This window comes from Geotrypetes seraphini, chromosome 13 (assembly GCF_902459505.1).
Source record: "Geotrypetes seraphini chromosome 13, aGeoSer1.1, whole genome shotgun sequence".
Lineage (NCBI taxonomy): Eukaryota > Metazoa > Chordata > Amphibia > Gymnophiona > Dermophiidae > Geotrypetes > Geotrypetes seraphini.
The window spans coordinates 15,704,565-15,722,658 of record NC_047096.1 but is presented as its reverse complement, the minus strand read 5'-3'; the positions used below and the strand labels follow the sequence as shown (position 1 = coordinate 15,722,658).

Below are 18,094 nucleotides of genomic sequence, written 5' to 3'. Positions count from 1 at the left end.
GGTGTGGCCAGGGGAGGAGCATGGGGGACTATGGGCCTTCCTAAAATTTACACTTCTCCCTCCGCATTCGCGGTTTCAGCAATTGTGGTTTCGATTATTTGCGGTTTTTAGCTTACTGGCTCCTCCACCCAAATTGCGTCGGCTTGCCTAGAGAAATCGCTGATTCCAAGCGCTTACAGAAAAAAAATCACTGATTCCCGCCACTTTCTTCACTGTGTTTTGCCTTTCCTTCAGGAGCAGGCCAGGTCTCCAACCATGTTATTCGCTGTTTCACCATATTCATGGCAGTTTTGAATAGATAACAGCGAATAACATATGAAAAAGGTTGTTTGCGGTTTTTCTGTACTTGCGGATCTGTTAATCCCCTATCACAACGAATATGGAGGGAGAAGTGTATACGCATTGTTCTAGAACAGTGGTTCCCAACTCTGTCCTGGTGGACCACCAGGCCAAGCGGGTTTTCAGGATAGCCCTAATGAATATGCATGGAGCAGATTTGCATGCCTGTCACTTCCATTATATGCAAATCTCTCTCATGCATATTTATTAGGGCTAGCTTGAAAACCCGATTGGCTTGGTGGTCCTCCAGGAAAGGATTGGGAACCACTGTTCTAGAATACATCCGATGCGCACACAAGATAGGTGTAGGCACCACAATGGGGTACATTTACATCAATTCGGTATTTGCTACTAGAGGTGCCTGAGCCATTAAAGAATGGTAGCCCAAAACCATATTGGTGTGCTGAAAGTTAGGCACACCAAGTTATGTCATGCCAGTGCTGCTGTAGGTTGGTGCAGGGGTAGGCAATTCCGGTCCGCGAGAGCCGGAGCCAGGTCAGGTTTTCAGGACCTCCACAATAAATATGCATAAATAAATAACCCAACATCCAACACACTCTATACCCTTAGTACTCTCTAATATTTTTTCTATTTACCAAACATTATCTAAAACCCATAATTCTCCCTTAAAATTTTATCTCATCGCTTATTCTATTACTTCAAAGTTGAAATGTAATTCTTGTTTTTGTTTTAGTTTGGATGTAATCTGCCTTGAACCGCAAGGTAATGGCGGAATAGAAATCAATAATGTAATGGATTTGCATCTCAAGGAGGCAGTGCATGCAAATCCATCTCGTACATATTCATGGTGGATATCTTGAAAACCTGACCTGGCTGCAGCTCTCGAGGACCGGAATTGCCTACCCCTGGGTTGGTGCATCGATGTGCCCCGTGCAATACACACAACTGAGAATATTCTCTAAGTTGCATGCATCCCTTGGCAGCACAGCCATGCAGGGCTGCCATCAGGGCAGTACTACCAGTCCTGCATTCAGGGGCCCGGAGGTGACAGGGGGGCCTGGGCTCCCCCAAGGTCCTAGGCAGTGTTCCCTCTAAGGCAGCGGTCTCTCCAGGTTTTATGGAGGCATCATTCTCTTCCTTTTGGAGCAGCAGCCGGCTCGTTCCTTGCGCTATCCACTCCTGTATCAGAAGCCTCTCTGACGTCACACCATCAGAGAGGCTTCAGGCGCAGGTGCTGATCTCGCAAGGAGCCGCCACCCGGGCTTTGAATGAACGAGCCGGCCAGACACGCTGCTGCTCCAGTGGAGTACCAAGGGGGGGGGGGGGCGGTCAACTGTTCTTGTCTAGAGCAGTGGTGCCCAACCTGCTTCCCTTCCCTTCTAACTGCTGCCATCGGGATCAGGCCGGCACCGTGTCTTTGATCTCCCTGCTTCTCTTCCCTGCGGGGCCGACCAACTCTCGCGGCGGCCCGACGTCAATTCTGACGTCGAGAGGACGTTCTGGCTAGCCAATCGTTGCCTGGCTGCCCGGAACGTCCTTTCCAACGTTAGAATTGACGTGGGGGGAGGGGGGGGCCCAATAGGATTGCTCAGTAAGGGGCCCAGAAATTTCTGATGGCGGCCCTGCAGCCATGACATATCCATGTGCCACCTTCATGCACACCTCTTCCAGATATGGTGCCCAATTTGAACACACTCCCGAGAAGCACATGCAAATGCATTGAAGAATGAGCTCTGAGCCCTCAATAACTGGTTGCTAAGAACCAACTAGTGAGGATAATACGATGTAACACGATTTTTGTTCCTGGGCTGTGAGTGTGATTTTCTACTTGCTTTTGCCTAAATATGCCTATTATTTCCATAAAACTTTGCTTTTGTAACCAGGATAGTCGGATTTTGCAATTTACCTATTTAAACCGTGAAAACGCCGAATTTTCATCTTTACATTCTTATAATGTCATATAAAGCAACATATGAATCGCAATTAACATGTGATTTATATTGAAGTTATACAAAGATGACCATAGAATATTTGGAAGTGAGTACTTTTTTGAGATTTTATTGTAAGTCACTTTTACAAATCAGCCCCTAGATCAGTGGTTCTTAACCTTGTTGGAGGTACTGAACCCCACCAGTTTCATATGCATGTTCACCTTAGTTTCCTTAGTTTTGCCGGAACTAGACTAGAATTACTCAACTTGGCATTGCAAATCATGCAATTAGGACGCTGACTCCCATCACGTTCCATTATACATGTGAATCCATATTGTACATATTCGTCCGACCACTTTCGTATTTTGCTCGACATAGTTAGTAAGGGATTAAAATATTAAGATAGGTATCACACGACGTACCATCACAACAGTTACAATTCGACTACTGTGCGCATCAAATCCCCTGCAGCACAGATAGGCCAAGCGATGTTGCGTGATCACCTGCAGCCAATTATGGACAAGCGGGGCGTATCATCACGAATCATAAGCGCTTCGGTCACGTTCAATCATCTATCGGTTAAATCACAAATTTTGATCAGGAATTGATTGATGTATATAAGGCGTTAGTTACAGATTGATAGATCAAGAAACCGAGTACACGATCAGTCTTGATCAAAATCACTGAATAACTGATAGATGATTGAACGTGACCGAAGCGCTATATGAGCTGGAGGTGTGTTTTGACCTCCGCCGAACCCGCGAGACTGACTCACCGAACCCCTGGGGTTCGGTCGAACCCAGGTTAAGAACCACTGCCCTAGATATAGTCTCCCATCGTGTTCTCATTATATTGACCTTGGGAGAGGTGTTCAAAGTCCAGTATATCCTGATGGAAGCACACACCATGCACTGTTTTTCAATGAATAAAGAATTTATGGATTGAGGTAGAATGTAGTCATGTCAGTTCTCTCTCTAGAACTGGCCCGTGTTTCTCCTGTATTTCAGAGTCGCTGGCCAATCTCGGACTTAGCCAATCCAGGTGCCCTCACTGGTTTCGTACTTTGTAAGGGAGCTGCAGGGTTCTGAGGGGAAGAGACGTCACCAGACAGGCCCTATGAGGAACACAAAGGGCTCTATTCTGTACTGGACAACGCCTGCCCATACTGTAAGACAAAGTACCAGATGGGGCTCTTGGCATCAGATAAAAAGCAGTATTGTTTCTATCTCCAGGGGTGAAAGATCACATCTGGACCCTGGAGATGTCTCTTTCTGGAAGCCTAGGGCAAGGGGCTGAGAAGCAGTGGATCCATGGTTCAGATCCCAATGGCGTCACGATGGTTTTTAATAGAAAACAGCGAATAACATACAAAAAAAGTTATTCGCGGTTCTGGTAATTCCCCCCATCGCAGCGAATACGGAGGGAGAAGTGTAATCCAATCAGCTGAACTTGAACTAGAACGCGCGTTGGGCGTGGACAGCGCCCACAAACTTCACGTCCTAGAGCAGCAACTGGGAACAGCGCCAAGCACGTGGCTGAAACCAGCGCCGGGCCAGATCCACTGAACTGGCTTTTCCCTTTGTGCAGGAAACGGAATCGGAAGGGTTTTCTCTCTCCGGCTTCTGTAGAGACCGCTGGGACTGAATATCCTGCACCTCCTCCACCCTTCTGCGGGTTCCCCTCCCCCCTGTCCCCAAGAGCCGCAGCTGCCTGGCATCCTCCTCGCACAGCGTGAAAGAGACGGAGTGTGCCTCGGGGTGGCGGCACGGGCATCGCCTGACTCCACCTCCCCGTCTTTGGGTCCCGGGGGACGGGCACATTGTTCAGGGGACTGGCTGGCTCGTTGTCTTTGTGGAGCTCCATTCGTCGCTGCGGGGACTGGGAGCGTGCAGCGGACACCGATCCCCCCCCCCCCTTGACCGGCTCCCTCCGCGGCATGTCGGACGGGGAACTTTTGGGCACCATGACTGGCAGGCGGAGCTCGGGAGGAGAGCCCTGGCCGCGGCGAAGTAAGTCCCGGCTTGTTTGTGGCTGCGCGGCCGTAGACTAGGCAGGGCTGGGGGAATCGTTAGGCTTGGCTTAATGCAGCGGGATCGAAACCAGGGCCGAGGCCAAAATGATAGGCAGTGTGCTTCTGGGCAAAGAGGCACGAGTCCAGGTTTTGCACTTCAAGGATCTTGTCGCATTCGAATCGCTCTCTAATCGTGCTATGCTGCAGCGATACCCCGATTTAGTGCTCATTCTCTGGAAATTAGGGGCAGGAAAGCTGAAGGCAAGCCTGGGTCGTTTTACTGTAGCCACAGAATAGTCGAGGTTTCCATAAGGGGCAGGCTAGTCCATGCCCGGCTTTAGCTTCATCTTAGATCGTAGTTCTGAGTTACCTAAATAAAGCAAGACTACATTTCCCTGCATTCAATAGAGTAAACCCAGGGCTGGCCCAGTGTGTGGAGGTGGGTTTTTTTTCCACGTTTTCCCTCGCTATTCATCTGTTCGTGCTTGTAGTGAAAGCAGGTGAAGGACGTCACAAATGTATCATAACAAAGCCAGGTGGGAGTGGTGGCCATGGCCTCGTGGGGGATTTTGGTTTCTGTGTTAAATTTTTCAGGCTCTGGTGTCCTTTGGGTTGAGAGTCCACATTTGAGAAGCCTGAGAACTGATGCAATCTCGTCTTATCTGGGCTTCCATCCTGCAGAAGGCATGAGTCATGTTGACAGATAACTGTCAGGGGATAAGACATCCCTGGTTTGGTTTTTAAGCTCTAAAATTGTACTGAATTTTTATAGCAAACAACATACAGCTAAATAGAACTATAAAACATAGAATCCTATTAAAAAAAAAAACTTAAGTTATATCATTGTCGGAAGGGAAGAAATACTACAATCATAATCATTTCATTATTAACAGAAAACCAATCATTATACCCATTGATGAAATTGTATATTAAATCAGTGAAAGAGGTTTCCTAATCTTACAGATTTTATGGTGGGAGGGGCCATTTAAAAGTTCTCAGCCCCACCAATAAGAGAATGATGTGGAGCCATGAAACTTACAAGTTATTTCACACTTTTCGTTTCAATGAGGTAAATGCATCTAGTAAGGGAAACCAAGCCATTGTGACATCACCGATGAGGTTGGCTCTTAGGCACTGGTGGAATGAGGCATTATGACATCACAATAGAAGGGGCCACTGAAACGTTTTCAGCCCAACCAAGAAGAGAATGATGTGGAGCCATGAAACTTACTAGACATTCCACACTTTTCATTTAAAAGATATGAGATCAAACAAAAAGTGTGGAATAACTTGTAAGTTTCATGTCTCCACATCATTCTCTTCTTGGTTGGGCTGAGAACTTTTCAGGGTCCCTCCTACCATAAAATTTGTACGATTTTCAGTGGCTCCTCCTATACAGTATATAGTATTTTTTTTCCCATAGTCTTAAATTCCTATTTATAGATAAGACAAATTGTATTCCACCATAAAATATTCAGTCATCCAACAACCAAGGTGCTATGTTGGGGGCACTGGCACTTCTCCACCCCACCAAGCCACGCTTGCGCCATCCCTCCCCCCCACCTCATACCTTTGTAGATCTTTGCTAGAAACTTCTGCCTGTTACTTGTGCCAGCCTGGTTCCTCCCCCCTGAATCACTTCTGGGTCGCGGGGCCAGGAAGTGACATCAAAGGGAAATCCAGCGCTGGCGTGAGGAGTGTGCTGGAGAAGCCACTCGCGCTGGTGAAGATTTAGAGGTAAGGGGGGGGAGGGAGAGCGTGAGTATGGAGTGGGGGGAAGGAAGGAGCGTGGAAGGAGGGGGGAGGGGCAACCCTACCCTTACTGTGCCACTGGTCTTGGGGCCAGTTCTCATGACTATTTCTGTGAGCTCGCAGAGGGCCTAGGGTGGCCTAAGAAAGCTGGATTTCAGTACTAAAAAATTACATTTGCAAATCTGAGAGAACAGTACATATTGGGGGGTAGATACCCATAGACGAGGCCAAATCAATGATCCCCCAGATTCTGTATTTTATTTATTTATTTAATTCATTCATTTTCTATTGCATTCTCCCCAAAGAGCTCAGAACGGGTTACCTACGATGCCCAACTTTGGGCATGCTTCCAAGATGTTTGCCCCTGCCCCGTCCCCGCAAGCTCTGTTCCCATTCCCACCCAATCTCTGCAGGCACTATCCTCATCCCTGTAGGCTCCATCCCCTCCCCGTCCCCGTGAGCTCTGTCCCCATGCCCGTTCCAACCCGGCAGACTGTCCTCATTTGCCCAAGCCTCGAACACTTATGGTTTAATATATATATATATAATTTTTTATTCAAGTATAAAAAGGGACAATATTCTGTATAACTGTTTATAAATCACAAATAGAGCCTTCCATTTCTATATGGTTTTGGTACGACCTTCCCAAAGATTCAGTTGCCTATGTTTTTACATCATCTTTCAGACTTTGGTGTAGAAGAGAACCTAAACTGTGTAGTGAATGAACAGGAAAATAAGCGTTAAACGTTGCAAATGTTCCTTCATGCCAGCAATGATGTAGTAACAGTAAGATGCTTGAGCAGCTGGGCACATGATGGAAGGACGTTGCAGTTGGCAGACAAGACACAAATGATGTCATTTTTAATCGTTGAATTCAGTTGGCAATTGTCTAAGATGTGTTAAGTTTTTACATATCGATAGTACTCTCAAGGTTTTAGAGAACAACATGGGGACAAAGTTTGTTCCTATCCCCGTCCCACAGGGTCTGTCCCTGTCCCTGCAGGCTCTCTCTCCATCCCTTCCCTGTGGGTCCCACACAAATAAATTGGATGATGAGTTCTGAACGATCTATAATTGGATGCCAGCAACCAATTATTGATGTTAATTAGCACTAATTAAAATTTGTGGGTGTATCTATAAGGCACGGTGCCTAACTCTCATAGCACAGATCTCAAAAGGGGGCGTGGCCATAGCTGTGCGTGGATGTGCTGAATACTGCCCAACTGCGTCTAATGAGTGCTGGCATTTACATCAGGTTTTAGGGGCATAGGTCCAGCGTCCAAAAGTTAGCACTCTGTATAAGGCGTGCATCCTATAGAACGACGCCTTGCGCTGAATTTTTTTCAGCACCTACGTTTCGGTGCGACGTATTTAATCTTTTTCCTATGTGTGTACAAAGGGTGGCTCTATGATTGGGCACCTGCTTTTGTTGCCCCGTTGGTGAACACGTCGATGGGCAGAATGCCAGCACTTTTGTAGGTACTCATAAATGTATACGTAGCAAAGCAGCTATGCACTGTTCTGTAAGGGTGCATGCAAGTGGCGCAGTGTGCCAGTGGAAGGGGCATTCACTTGGGTATCGCATGGGCAGGATACAGGCAGGGATGCTATTTACACACAGGATACTGTTCGGACAGCTCACGCTTGAGACTCCAAGATACAATTTCATGCATGCCGCTACTTTTCTTCTTCATTCCGCTCACAACTCAATCGGCGCAGGCGGCAATCGAAAATGGTTATTTTTTTACCCTTTTCCTTGTACGTTCTTATCCCGTCGCTTTTTCATTGCTCAATTGTAACTTATCCTTCTTCCCTTTCCTAATCTTTCAAGACATGTTCGTCTAGTAGTATTGTTTGCATTCACCCCCTTCCCCCATCTTTAATTGTAAACTGCTGAGATTTTAATCTCGGTTTTATGTTTGCGGTATATCAAATAAATTGAACTTGGTTTTAGGCTAGGCTTAAGCTAGTATTCTATAACAGAATCTGGGTGTTCAGATGTCACTTTAGAATTGGCAGTCACCATGCAGAATGGGGGCACCTAGTGACATAGCAAGGGGGGGGCAGGAGGGGTGGACTGCCATCTTAGTGGAGGTGCTAGCACCTCTCTGCCCCCCATGCCACGCTTGTGCCCTCCCCTGTACCTCTTTAAATCATTGCCAGTGTGAGCAACTTCTCCAGCCTGCTGCTCGCCCGGTTTGGCTCCCCTCTGAAATCACTTCTGGGTCACGGGGGCCAGGAAGTGATGTCAGAGGGAAAGCCAACACCAGCACAAGCAGCAGGCTGGAGAAGGTGCTCGCGCTGGCGAAGATTTAAAGAGGTGCGAGGGGAGGGCGCGAGTGTGGTTTTGGGGGCGGGAAAGGAGCAGGGGAGCGCGGAAAGAGCGAAGGGGTGGAAAGGGGGATGTGGGGGGGGGTGTCACCTACCCTCGCTATGCCACTGGAGGCGCCAGCCAAAATTCAGACTTGTGCCTGGTTGATTCACCACACAGTTAGGATAGCTAACTTAGCCAGTTAGCAGTCTGAAAATCACTACTAATGGCCAAGTTGCAGCTCTGCGCCAAGTTCACGCCAAGCCTCTTCTGCCAGGTTAAACCTTTTTGAATATCGGCCCCTCAGTGTCCATGTACTGTATAGGTTGCAATTATTTGTGGCTTTTTTGAGGTGCTTCTCTGAGCAGAGGTGAAGAGGGTCACTTCTCTGGTAAGAGCAGTGATTGGTATAAGCCAGTGTTTTTCAACCTTTTTTGGGCAAAGGCACACTTGTTTCATGAAAAAAATCACGAGGCACACCACCATTAGAAAATGTTAGAAAATTTAACTCTGTGCCTATATTGACTATATATAAAGTAATTCACTTGAGTGCCACCGCCGCCATCGGGAACAGGCCGGCGCCAAGTTCTCCCTGCTTCTCTTCCCCGCGGGGCCGACCAACTCTCGCCACCCGTCGTCAATTCTAACGTCGGAGAGGACGTTCTAGGCCAGCCAGGCAGCGATTGGCTGCCTGACCAGGCAACATCTCGCGGCACACTAGTGTGCCTTGGAACAGCGGTTGAAAAACACTGGTATAAGCTTCTGAAGAACTGAAGAGGCCTAGGAGGAATGGGGGTGGAGGCTTTACCAACAGCAGGCTGATCTCAAGCGATGTGAGTCAGGCACGTCGATTGCAGCAGTCTGTTCAGGTCGTGTATCAGCCTACTGACGTCACTGCCCCTCCTTCCTGCAACTCTGATATTCATTTCTGATTGAGTCACTCATGGCTGATACCGTGTTTCCCTGAAAATAAGACAGTGCCTTATATTAATCTAGGTCCCAAAAAACACATAAGGGCTTATTTTGGGGGATATCTTATTTTTTTTCATGTACAAAAATCCTATCTCCCTTCCTCTCCTCTACCTCAATTTATCCTCTTTCCTTTCTCACCCCCCCACCCATGTGCAGCATAATTCCTCCCCCTCACCCATCCCCTTGTGCAGTATCTTTCTTTCCCTCCCTCCTATCCCCCTGAGCAGCAGAATCCCACCCACCCTCCTAACCTGAGACTGATATACCTCTGCTCCGAGGCCTCCAAAAACAGCAGTGGCAGCAGCGCTCTGAACGGGCTGCTTCAAGGCCTTCCCCGCCAGGGCCTTCTCAGTCATCAGTGGCGCGGCAGAGGAAGGCCCCGGTGGGGAAGGCCATGAAGCATCCCGTTCAGGCCGTTGCTGCTTTAGGAAGCCTCGGGGCGGAGGTATGTCAGGTCTTACCGGGGTGGGGGATCGCTGAATTGACGAGTCCGATTTTTTTCAGCGAATTGGGCAGCACTAGTGTCGGGGATGGAGTTGGGGGACATTTGGTGCGGAGGGGCTTCAGGGGTCAATCATAACTAGGGCTTATTTTGGGGGTAGGGCTTATAACAGGAGCATCTTTAAAAATCATGCTAGTAACATAGTAACATAGTAGATGACGGCAGATAAAGACCCGAATGGTCCATCCAGTCTGCCCAACCTGATTCAATTTAAATTTTTTATTTTATTTTTTTTTAATTTTTCTTCTTAGCTATTTCTGGGCAAGAATCCAAAGCTTTACCCGGTACTGTGCTTGGGTTCCAACTGCCAAAATCTCTGTTAAGACTTACTCCAGCCCATCTACACCCTCCCAGCCATTGAAGCCCTCCCCTGCCCATCTTCCACCAAACTGCCATACACAGACACAGACCATGCAAGTCTGCCCAGTAACTGGCCTAGTTCAATATTTAATATTATTTTCTGATTCTAAATCTTCTGTGTTCATCCCAGAAAATAATATTAAATATTGAACTAGGCCAGTTACTGGGCAGACTTGCACGGTCTTATTTTCAGGGAAACAGGGTAGTCCTGGGGGGAAGCACCAGACGTTCAACCATGGTGAAACGGGGTGCAATGCTGTACCTAGAGATCAGTGAGGTGATGTGGGGGAAGGGTGCAGAAAGGGTGACTGCACTTCATTTTGGGAACTTCATGCTGTTTGGCTGGACCAGGTTTCAATTACTGGAAACTAGATAATGACACGGGGACAAATTTTTCCCCATCCCCGCAGAAACATCTTTTTTCTTTTGCCCCGATCCTCATGTTCTTACCTTAAAAGTGCTCTTTTACAATTGTATTTCATTCCCTCAAATCTTCCGTTTCCCGTTAAGACAAAAGTCTCCTTTTAGTTTTATTATCTACCAGTATATTTTAAAATTTATGTTACTTGTTACCCCTGAATCTTTTTTTTATTGTAACTCACTTAGAAATCCTGATAAGCTATCTTATCAGATTTTTAATAAAACTTGGAACTTGAACTCAATTTTCCTGTCCCGTTTCCACAAGTTTTGTCGCTGTCCCTGTCCCCATTCCTGTAAGCTCTGCCTTAAGTACAGAAGCCTCGAACGCTTATGATTTTAAAGTGTTTGAGGCTTGTGCAGATGAGGACGGAGCTTAGGCATTGGTGGAATGAGGCATTATGACATCACAATCTGAGCTCTAGAATGTTGCTACTTATGATTTTAAAGTGTTTGAGGCTTGTGCAGATGAGGATGGAGCTTAGGCATTGGTGGAATGAGGCATTATGACATCACAATCTGAACTCTAGAATGTTGCTACTTATGATTTTAAAGTGTTTGAGGCTTGTGCAGATGAGGACGGAGCTTAGGCATTGGTGGAATGGGCCATTATGACATCACAATTGTAGCTCTAGAATGTTGCTACTTATGATTTTAAAGTGTTTGAGGCTTGTGCAGATGAGGACGGAGCTTAGGCATTGGTGGAATGGGCCATTATGACATCACAATCTGAGCTCTAGAATGTTGCTACTTATGATTTTAAAGTGTTTGAGGCTTGTGCAGATGAGGACGGAGCTTAGGCATTGGTGGAATGAGGCATTATGACATCACAATCTGAGCTCTAGAATGTTGCTACTTATGATTTTAAAGTGTTTGAGGCTTGTGCAGATGAGGACGGAGCTTAGGCATTGGTGGAATGAGGCATTATGACATCACAATCTGAGCTCTAGAATGTTGCTACATATGATTTTAAAGAGTTTGAGGCTTGTGCAGATGAGGACAGAGGTTGTAGGAATGGGTCAGGGTCAGGAAAAGAACTCTCCGGGACAGGAAAATGAGTTCCCGCAGGCAATTTCATTGCTCTTACAGTGACAAGAGTGTTGTATTGTTCGAGGATTGTATTGAGGTTTGCTAGCTCTTCTTGTGAACAATGACTAATGTCGGCGAAGAGCCCTGCAGGGCTATCGGCTACACCTTTCCAGAAAATAGATAAAATACTGTACTGAAGAATCTTAAGGTATAACTTTGTCACACAAGTGGTTACTCATAAACCCCCTTCAACCAATAAAAATCTGCAGTGAGTTGAAACCACTCTATTGATGCTCCAGTTGAAAGGAGGTGAGGGAAGGGGCAGTTATGGGTAATACTTTGTGTGAGAAAGGGGATATAACCTGCCTTTTGCTCACGGTCTCTGACTGAGGTTCACACTCCCCTCTTCTATAGTCTGGTAGTGCTATAGGGCAGTAAATGTTTCCTTTTTCGTTAAATGTACAGAGCATCTCTCTGTGCCGATCTGTATCAGGTTCCTTCCCACCATCTGGCCCGGTAACATAAGAATCCATAGAGGAACCAAAGAAGTGAAAAGGTGTCTCCCAGAGAACGCTCTGACATGCACAGTTCAGATGTGGTCGTCAGAGGTTTCCCTGGGTTTAAAAAGATGTCTCCTGTATTACAGTATCTGGGAGACAGACTGGCTCTTCAGAAGATGTCCATTTTTAACAACCTCCTCTGCACCCCAATGTATTTTGGTAGCTCAATTATGGCTTTAAAGTGGAGGCAGCAAGGCTACATATCCCAGAATGCATTGGGAAGGAAGTGTAAAATTCAAGCTCAGTCTCCCTCCCCTTCTGGACCACGCATGCAGTCATACCTGGGGCAGAAAGCCTGGCTGCCAATTTTGATGCTTGCTTCACCCACGAACTTCCAAAGCTGAGAGGGCAAAGGGAAGGATGTTGTATCGTCACACAGGTACCATGGAAAGACTAGAAACATGGAAAGCCCAGTGGTAGTGGAGCCAGGACTGGAACCTGCCTATAGACATTCCTCCTCCTGAAAATGCCACCACGAAACAGACCTGGTATGAAACCTCTGGTGTACTGGGGTTTGGTTTTTTTTTTTCCAGAATTCACTGAAAACTGCATCAAGTAGGACAGCTTACCTGTTTTCACAAATGCGGTATTGAATGGGGCCTATCTCAGTGACCTAAGATATCAGCCACTGGAGCAGTGCAATACCCTGAATACATCATCCATCATTCAGCAAGTGGATTTTATGTCATTTAAGTTTCATGGCTTGTGAACATAAGAACGTAAGAATTGCCACTGCTGGGTTAGACCAGTGGTCCATCGTGCCCAGCAGACCGCTCCCATGGCGGCCCTTAGGTAAAGGACCAGCGCCCCAACTGAGACCAGCCCTACCTGCGTACGTTCTGGTCTAACAGGAACTTGTCTAACTTTGTCTTGAATCCCTGGAGGGTGTTTTCCCCTATAACAGACTCCGGAAGAGCGTTCCAGTTGTCTACCACTCTCTGGGTGAAGAAGAACTTCCTTACGTTTGTACGGAATTTATCCCCTTTTAACTTTAGAGAGTGCCCTCTCGTTCTCCCTACCTTGGGAGAGGGTGAACAACCTGTCTTTATGTACTAAGTCTATTCCCTTCATTTATCTTGAACGTTTCAATCATGTCCCCTCTCACTCTCCTCTTTTCACGGGAGAAGAGGCCCAGTTTCTGTAATCTCTCGCCGTACGGCAACTCCTCCAGCCCCCTGAACCATTTTATTCGCTCTTCTCTGGACCCTGGACTCAGGTGATCAAGAAGCTCCAGGCTATAAGGGAAAGCTGAGGGCCAGTCCTGGTCTTAGCCTGATTTCATACATGGATATCTTCTGCTTTTCTTAGGCAAATTTAAAGTGCATTCCTCCGTGTGTATTGGGAGTAAAACCAAGACAGGATCAGCTTGTCTCTTTTTACATGGAACCGTCTAGTTACTTTTTCTTTAGCATGTTAAGACCATCCATGGATGTGAGACATTTCAGTTTTATCTGGTAATCTCTTCTGTGTTCCTCGTTGTGCATTCTTTTATATTTCACGAATGCCACATCCTTTGCTTTTGTTTAGTCAGCGACTTTTTGGGTGAACTTTTTTCTCGTTTAAGCTTCCTTTTGCAAAGATCTGTTGCCGGATCTTTATGTGAGGAAAGTAGAATCGGGAATCATGTCAAGGAAATACTTTTTCAGAGAGAGGGTGGTGGATGCTTGGAATGCCCTTCTGAGAGAGATGGTAGAGTCCAAAACGGTGAAGAAATTTTTTTTTTAAATACATGGGATAGACCAGGGGTAGGCAATTCCGGTCCTCGAGAGCTGGAGCTAGGTCAGGTTTTCAGGATATCCACAATGAACATGTATGAGATGGATTTGCATGCACTACCTCCTTTGTACGGTCTGTGTCCCGCGCATGGCAAGAGACAAAGAAGAGTGGCCAAGTCCAGCATGAGGGAACGGAGCCCGATGCCAGACGGTCTGCGCACATAGTGAGGGACAGGTGACAGTTCAACAACTCCAATATGTTGATAGTCTATTGTCACAGAACTGCAAGGGGGGGGACTGTTCAGCTTAGGAGGGAGGGGAAGGCATCTTGACTGGTAAGTTGAATGCTGTTAGCAATACAGTGCTCCCCCGCAAATTCACGGTCGGCGGTTCGCGGTCCCAGTCATTCGCGGTATTTTCCGACCGCGAACCGCCGACCAGGAGAGGACGGCAGGAGAGAGCACCCAGAGTGCCGGCGAGTGAAGGAAATCACTCGCTGTATGCTCCGACCGCCTCTTCCTGTACTAAAGTCAGGCCTCACCAATCAGGAACTGTTTTGACACGCAGCTCCTGATTGGTAAGGCCCGACTTTAGTGCAGGTGAGAGTATACAGCGAGAGATTTCCTTCACTCGCCGGCACTCCAGCTGCTCTCTCCTGCCTCTCCCACGAAAAACCGTATTCGCTTTTTTTCAAGATTTGCGAGGGTTCCTGGAACGGAACCCCCGCGAATATCGGGGAGTACTGTACACCAAGTCTCATCCCCATCATGATTGGCTGCCTCTATGCTCGGCATGGTGTTGACTTCACAGCCAGCCTTTAAACATAGGTGACCTGAGCCTTTTCGGAGTGGTGAGCGAGGCACTTGTCACCTTGTTGGGCAGACTGGATGGTCCATGAGGGTCTTTTTCTGCCATCATTTACTGCATTACTGAATTCGAAAACATTATTTTAATAGCTACTATGGAGAGAGGATTTAGTGCCCAAATTTAGTAGCTATACAGTGTAATGTCTTTGGTGTGTCATTTAGGGTATGATCCCCAAGTCAGGCAAGGTGCACACATGGATGTTGGGTGCTCTGAGTTGATCTGTCCGTGATGGCTGTGGTTGTGTCTTGATGCTTGTCACAGGCGGACGTTCTTCTGTATTAGGAATTCATGCTGATACCATTAGTTTTAGTTCTGATGTGGAAAATAGCCTCTCCCTGTTTACTGGCACCATCTCAGTTTCAGGGGCAATCATCATTCACAATCCCAGCTGTCCAGAGCACCCCCCCATGTCACCTAATTAGAAGGGAAATGGGCTCAATATTGCTTGATTGCACTGCAGTAGTGGCTTTCCATTCAAAAGCCGTGGGAGGTCTCGGGTAGGAGATTTTCATAATGGGCTGAATAGCAGAAATTTATGAAAGTATTATAACAAATCTTAATGACTTGTCTCAGAAAATTAGAGACCTACAAATAATCTGAGCCCTCCATTCCTAGAGCTGTAGCCCTGCGCCCATCCCCTCAGCCATACTGTCATAGAGCTGACAAGCCCTTTGACCCTGTGTCCTATAGGATAGGTTACAGGCTCTTTGTCCCTGTTCCTCATCCCCCTGAGACCTTCAGTCAGAGAGATTGTGGACTGTGTTTCTGCTGAATCTCTGCGCTCAAGATCGTCTTCTGGTCACACATCACTCTGAGCTGCAGCGTACACCACTGATTGCATAGTCCTGTGTTAAAAAAAAAAGGTTTGGGCAAGTTCCTGGAGGAAAAGTTCCTAAACCATTATTAAGGTAGACAGGGAGGAAGCCACTACTTGTCCCTGTAGTTAAGTCACATGGATCTTGCTACTTTTTAGGATTCTGCCAGGTGCCTTGTAACATGGATTGGCCACTGTTGGATATAGGATACTGGGCTAGATGGACCTTTGGCCTGACCCAGTATGACGTATTTTTTTGCTGCTGGCGAGCACTCTTGAATTTGCGGGAGGTGCCAGCCCTGACGGGTGCGTTTCTCTGCGTTCCATCTGAGTGTGAGTACATAAAAATAGTCACAGAGACATATGGACTTCCCTGTTCCAAGAGCACTGAGAAAAGAAACAATCTAAGCTAAAGGTCTCAGGAAAAAGGTGTTTCCTCTTCGGACACATGGCCAGGACTTGGAGCTGTGAAATGCAGGCTGACATAATGCAGCGGGGAATGTGATGTGCAGATTGCTCAGAATAGGCAGGCTGGTATTTCAGCAGTGCTCCTGGAGGTACGGCTTGGACGATTTTCTCTCTCACACACAGGAAAGACGTGGTTATTTTATTTGGTATTTTGATGAACATAAAACGTAAATTCATTTTTTGCTGTGTGAAAGTGCTGGGTTCCTCTCTTATCTGTCCACTGAAGGTGTGCAGATGGAAAAGAGGCAGCGCTCAGACAGTGGCAGCCAGTGTTTTTTGGGTACAGATATGGAATATCCAGATTTGGGTGGCCACTGGAAGTTCCCCGGGTATCATTGAAATATATTTATTTATTTAATACATTTATACATAGGGTTACCAGGTGTCTGGATTTCCCCGGACATGTTCTCCTTTTGAGGACATGTCTGGGGATCCGGGTGGCTTTTCAAACCCCGGCACTAGGTCCAGGTTTTGAAAAGATCTCACATCGGGTGTTGTCACTTGCACATGCACACGATGTCATGGCATTGCATGCGTGGATGCCTTTCTGCCCGACAAACAGGCAGCGAAGAGCGGGGCTGGGGGGGACAGGATGGAACTGGATGGACCTGGTCTAGGAGTCCGTGTTTTACTGATGTAAAATCTGGTAACCCTATATATATATATATCGCCTTAAGCCTAGGCGGTTTCCAGTATCAAAATAATCATAAAATTCCGTAAAATAGACAGATATCACATCACACATTATCCACATGACAATAAGTACATGAACAAGACCATCATTCATAGTTTGCGCACGTTGTGCCGGGCACATATCCAAAACAGCGAGGAATAAATGTTATCACTTACATATAGCGTTTTTTTGCTACTTCAGCTTGTCTGTGGTGTTCTTTGCTCACAGATTTAAAGACAATAGACTGTTTTCAGTCCAATTCTTTATATGTGAGTTTGCAAACCATTGGACCCCTGAGGAAGGCGAGTTCGCCGAAACATGGACTGTGTAGGGTCCGGTTGGATTTTTATCACAGTATTTTTTATCATTGTACTTTTTATATTGAATTTTCATGGTTTTATATGCCAGTGTTTAATAAATTATATCCAGAACATCTGTATCCACAGTTTTTGTTTTCATCGGTGGATCATCAGGTCTGCCCATTTTTCTTTGTTGGGCAGACTAGATGAGCCATTTGGCCTTTATCTGCCATCATGTTACAATGTTTCTATAACCATAAAGCCCTATGACCTCACAATGCAGGTGTAAAGAGCCTTAGCCTATAGGAAGAGGAGATGCAAATGTTAAAAGTCTTAGCCAATAAGGAGAGAGATAATGGTTACTGCAGATGGGCATTTTTTTGCTCCTTCAGCTTGTCTGCGGTGTTCTTTGCTCACATGTTTAAAGACAATAGACTGTTTTCAGTCCAATTCTATATATGTGAGTTTGCAAACCATTGGACCCCTGAGGAACGCGTGTTCATCGAAACACGGACCATGTAGGGTCCGGTTGGATTTTTATCATAGTATTTTTTATCATTGTACTTTTTAAATTGAATTTTCATGTTTTTATATGTCAGTGTATAATAAATTATCTGCAGAACATCTGTATCCACAGTTTTTTGTTTTTGTTTTCATCTCTTACATATAAGCATCGACAAATAATTGAGTTTTTAATGGTTTCTTAAAGCGGACACATTCTGTGCATGATCTCAAATGTTCCACAGATGTACAGAACATTTTCTTTTTTGCGGTGACATATCGTACTCCTGCTTCCTTTATTGCTGTTAATGTCATCCCTCTCTCTTATCTTAATGTTCTTCCCGGAATTGGATAGCTACCTGGTTAACACCTGCTTTTACTAAGCTGCGGTAGAGGTTTCTACCGTAGCCCCGGAGCGCTAAGTGGTCCGACGCTGCTCCTCCGGCGTGAGCAGTAAGCTGCCCACGTCGGTGCCGGCTCCCCTTTGACGGCACTTCCTAGGCGCAGATATCGGAAGTGATGTCAGAAAGAGCGCCAGAAATGTACGGGGAAGACAAGGAGCGCATGTGGCAAGGAGAGGAGCGGGGAGCGAGTGAGCGGGTGGGGTGGAGG

The 18,094-nt window shown here is 46.5% G+C and overlaps 1 protein-coding gene across 8 annotated transcripts in view; it reads left to right on the top strand.

Annotated features, from left to right (window-relative positions):
- Positions 1 to 3,292: 3,292 nt before the first annotated feature.
- NAV1 (neuron navigator 1) overlaps positions 3,293 to 18,094 on the top strand; it is a 385,886-nt gene continuing 371,084 nt past the window's right edge. For 2 of the 8 annotated variants that reach the window (XM_033917672.1, XM_033917671.1), the window contains exon 1: positions 3,293 to 4,240. The gene's annotated coding sequence lies outside the window, so the exon portion shown is untranslated. The remainder of the gene's footprint in view (positions 4,241 to 18,094) is intronic. The other 6 variants (XM_033917665.1, XM_033917664.1, XM_033917668.1 and 3 more) reach the window with 3 other exon arrangements.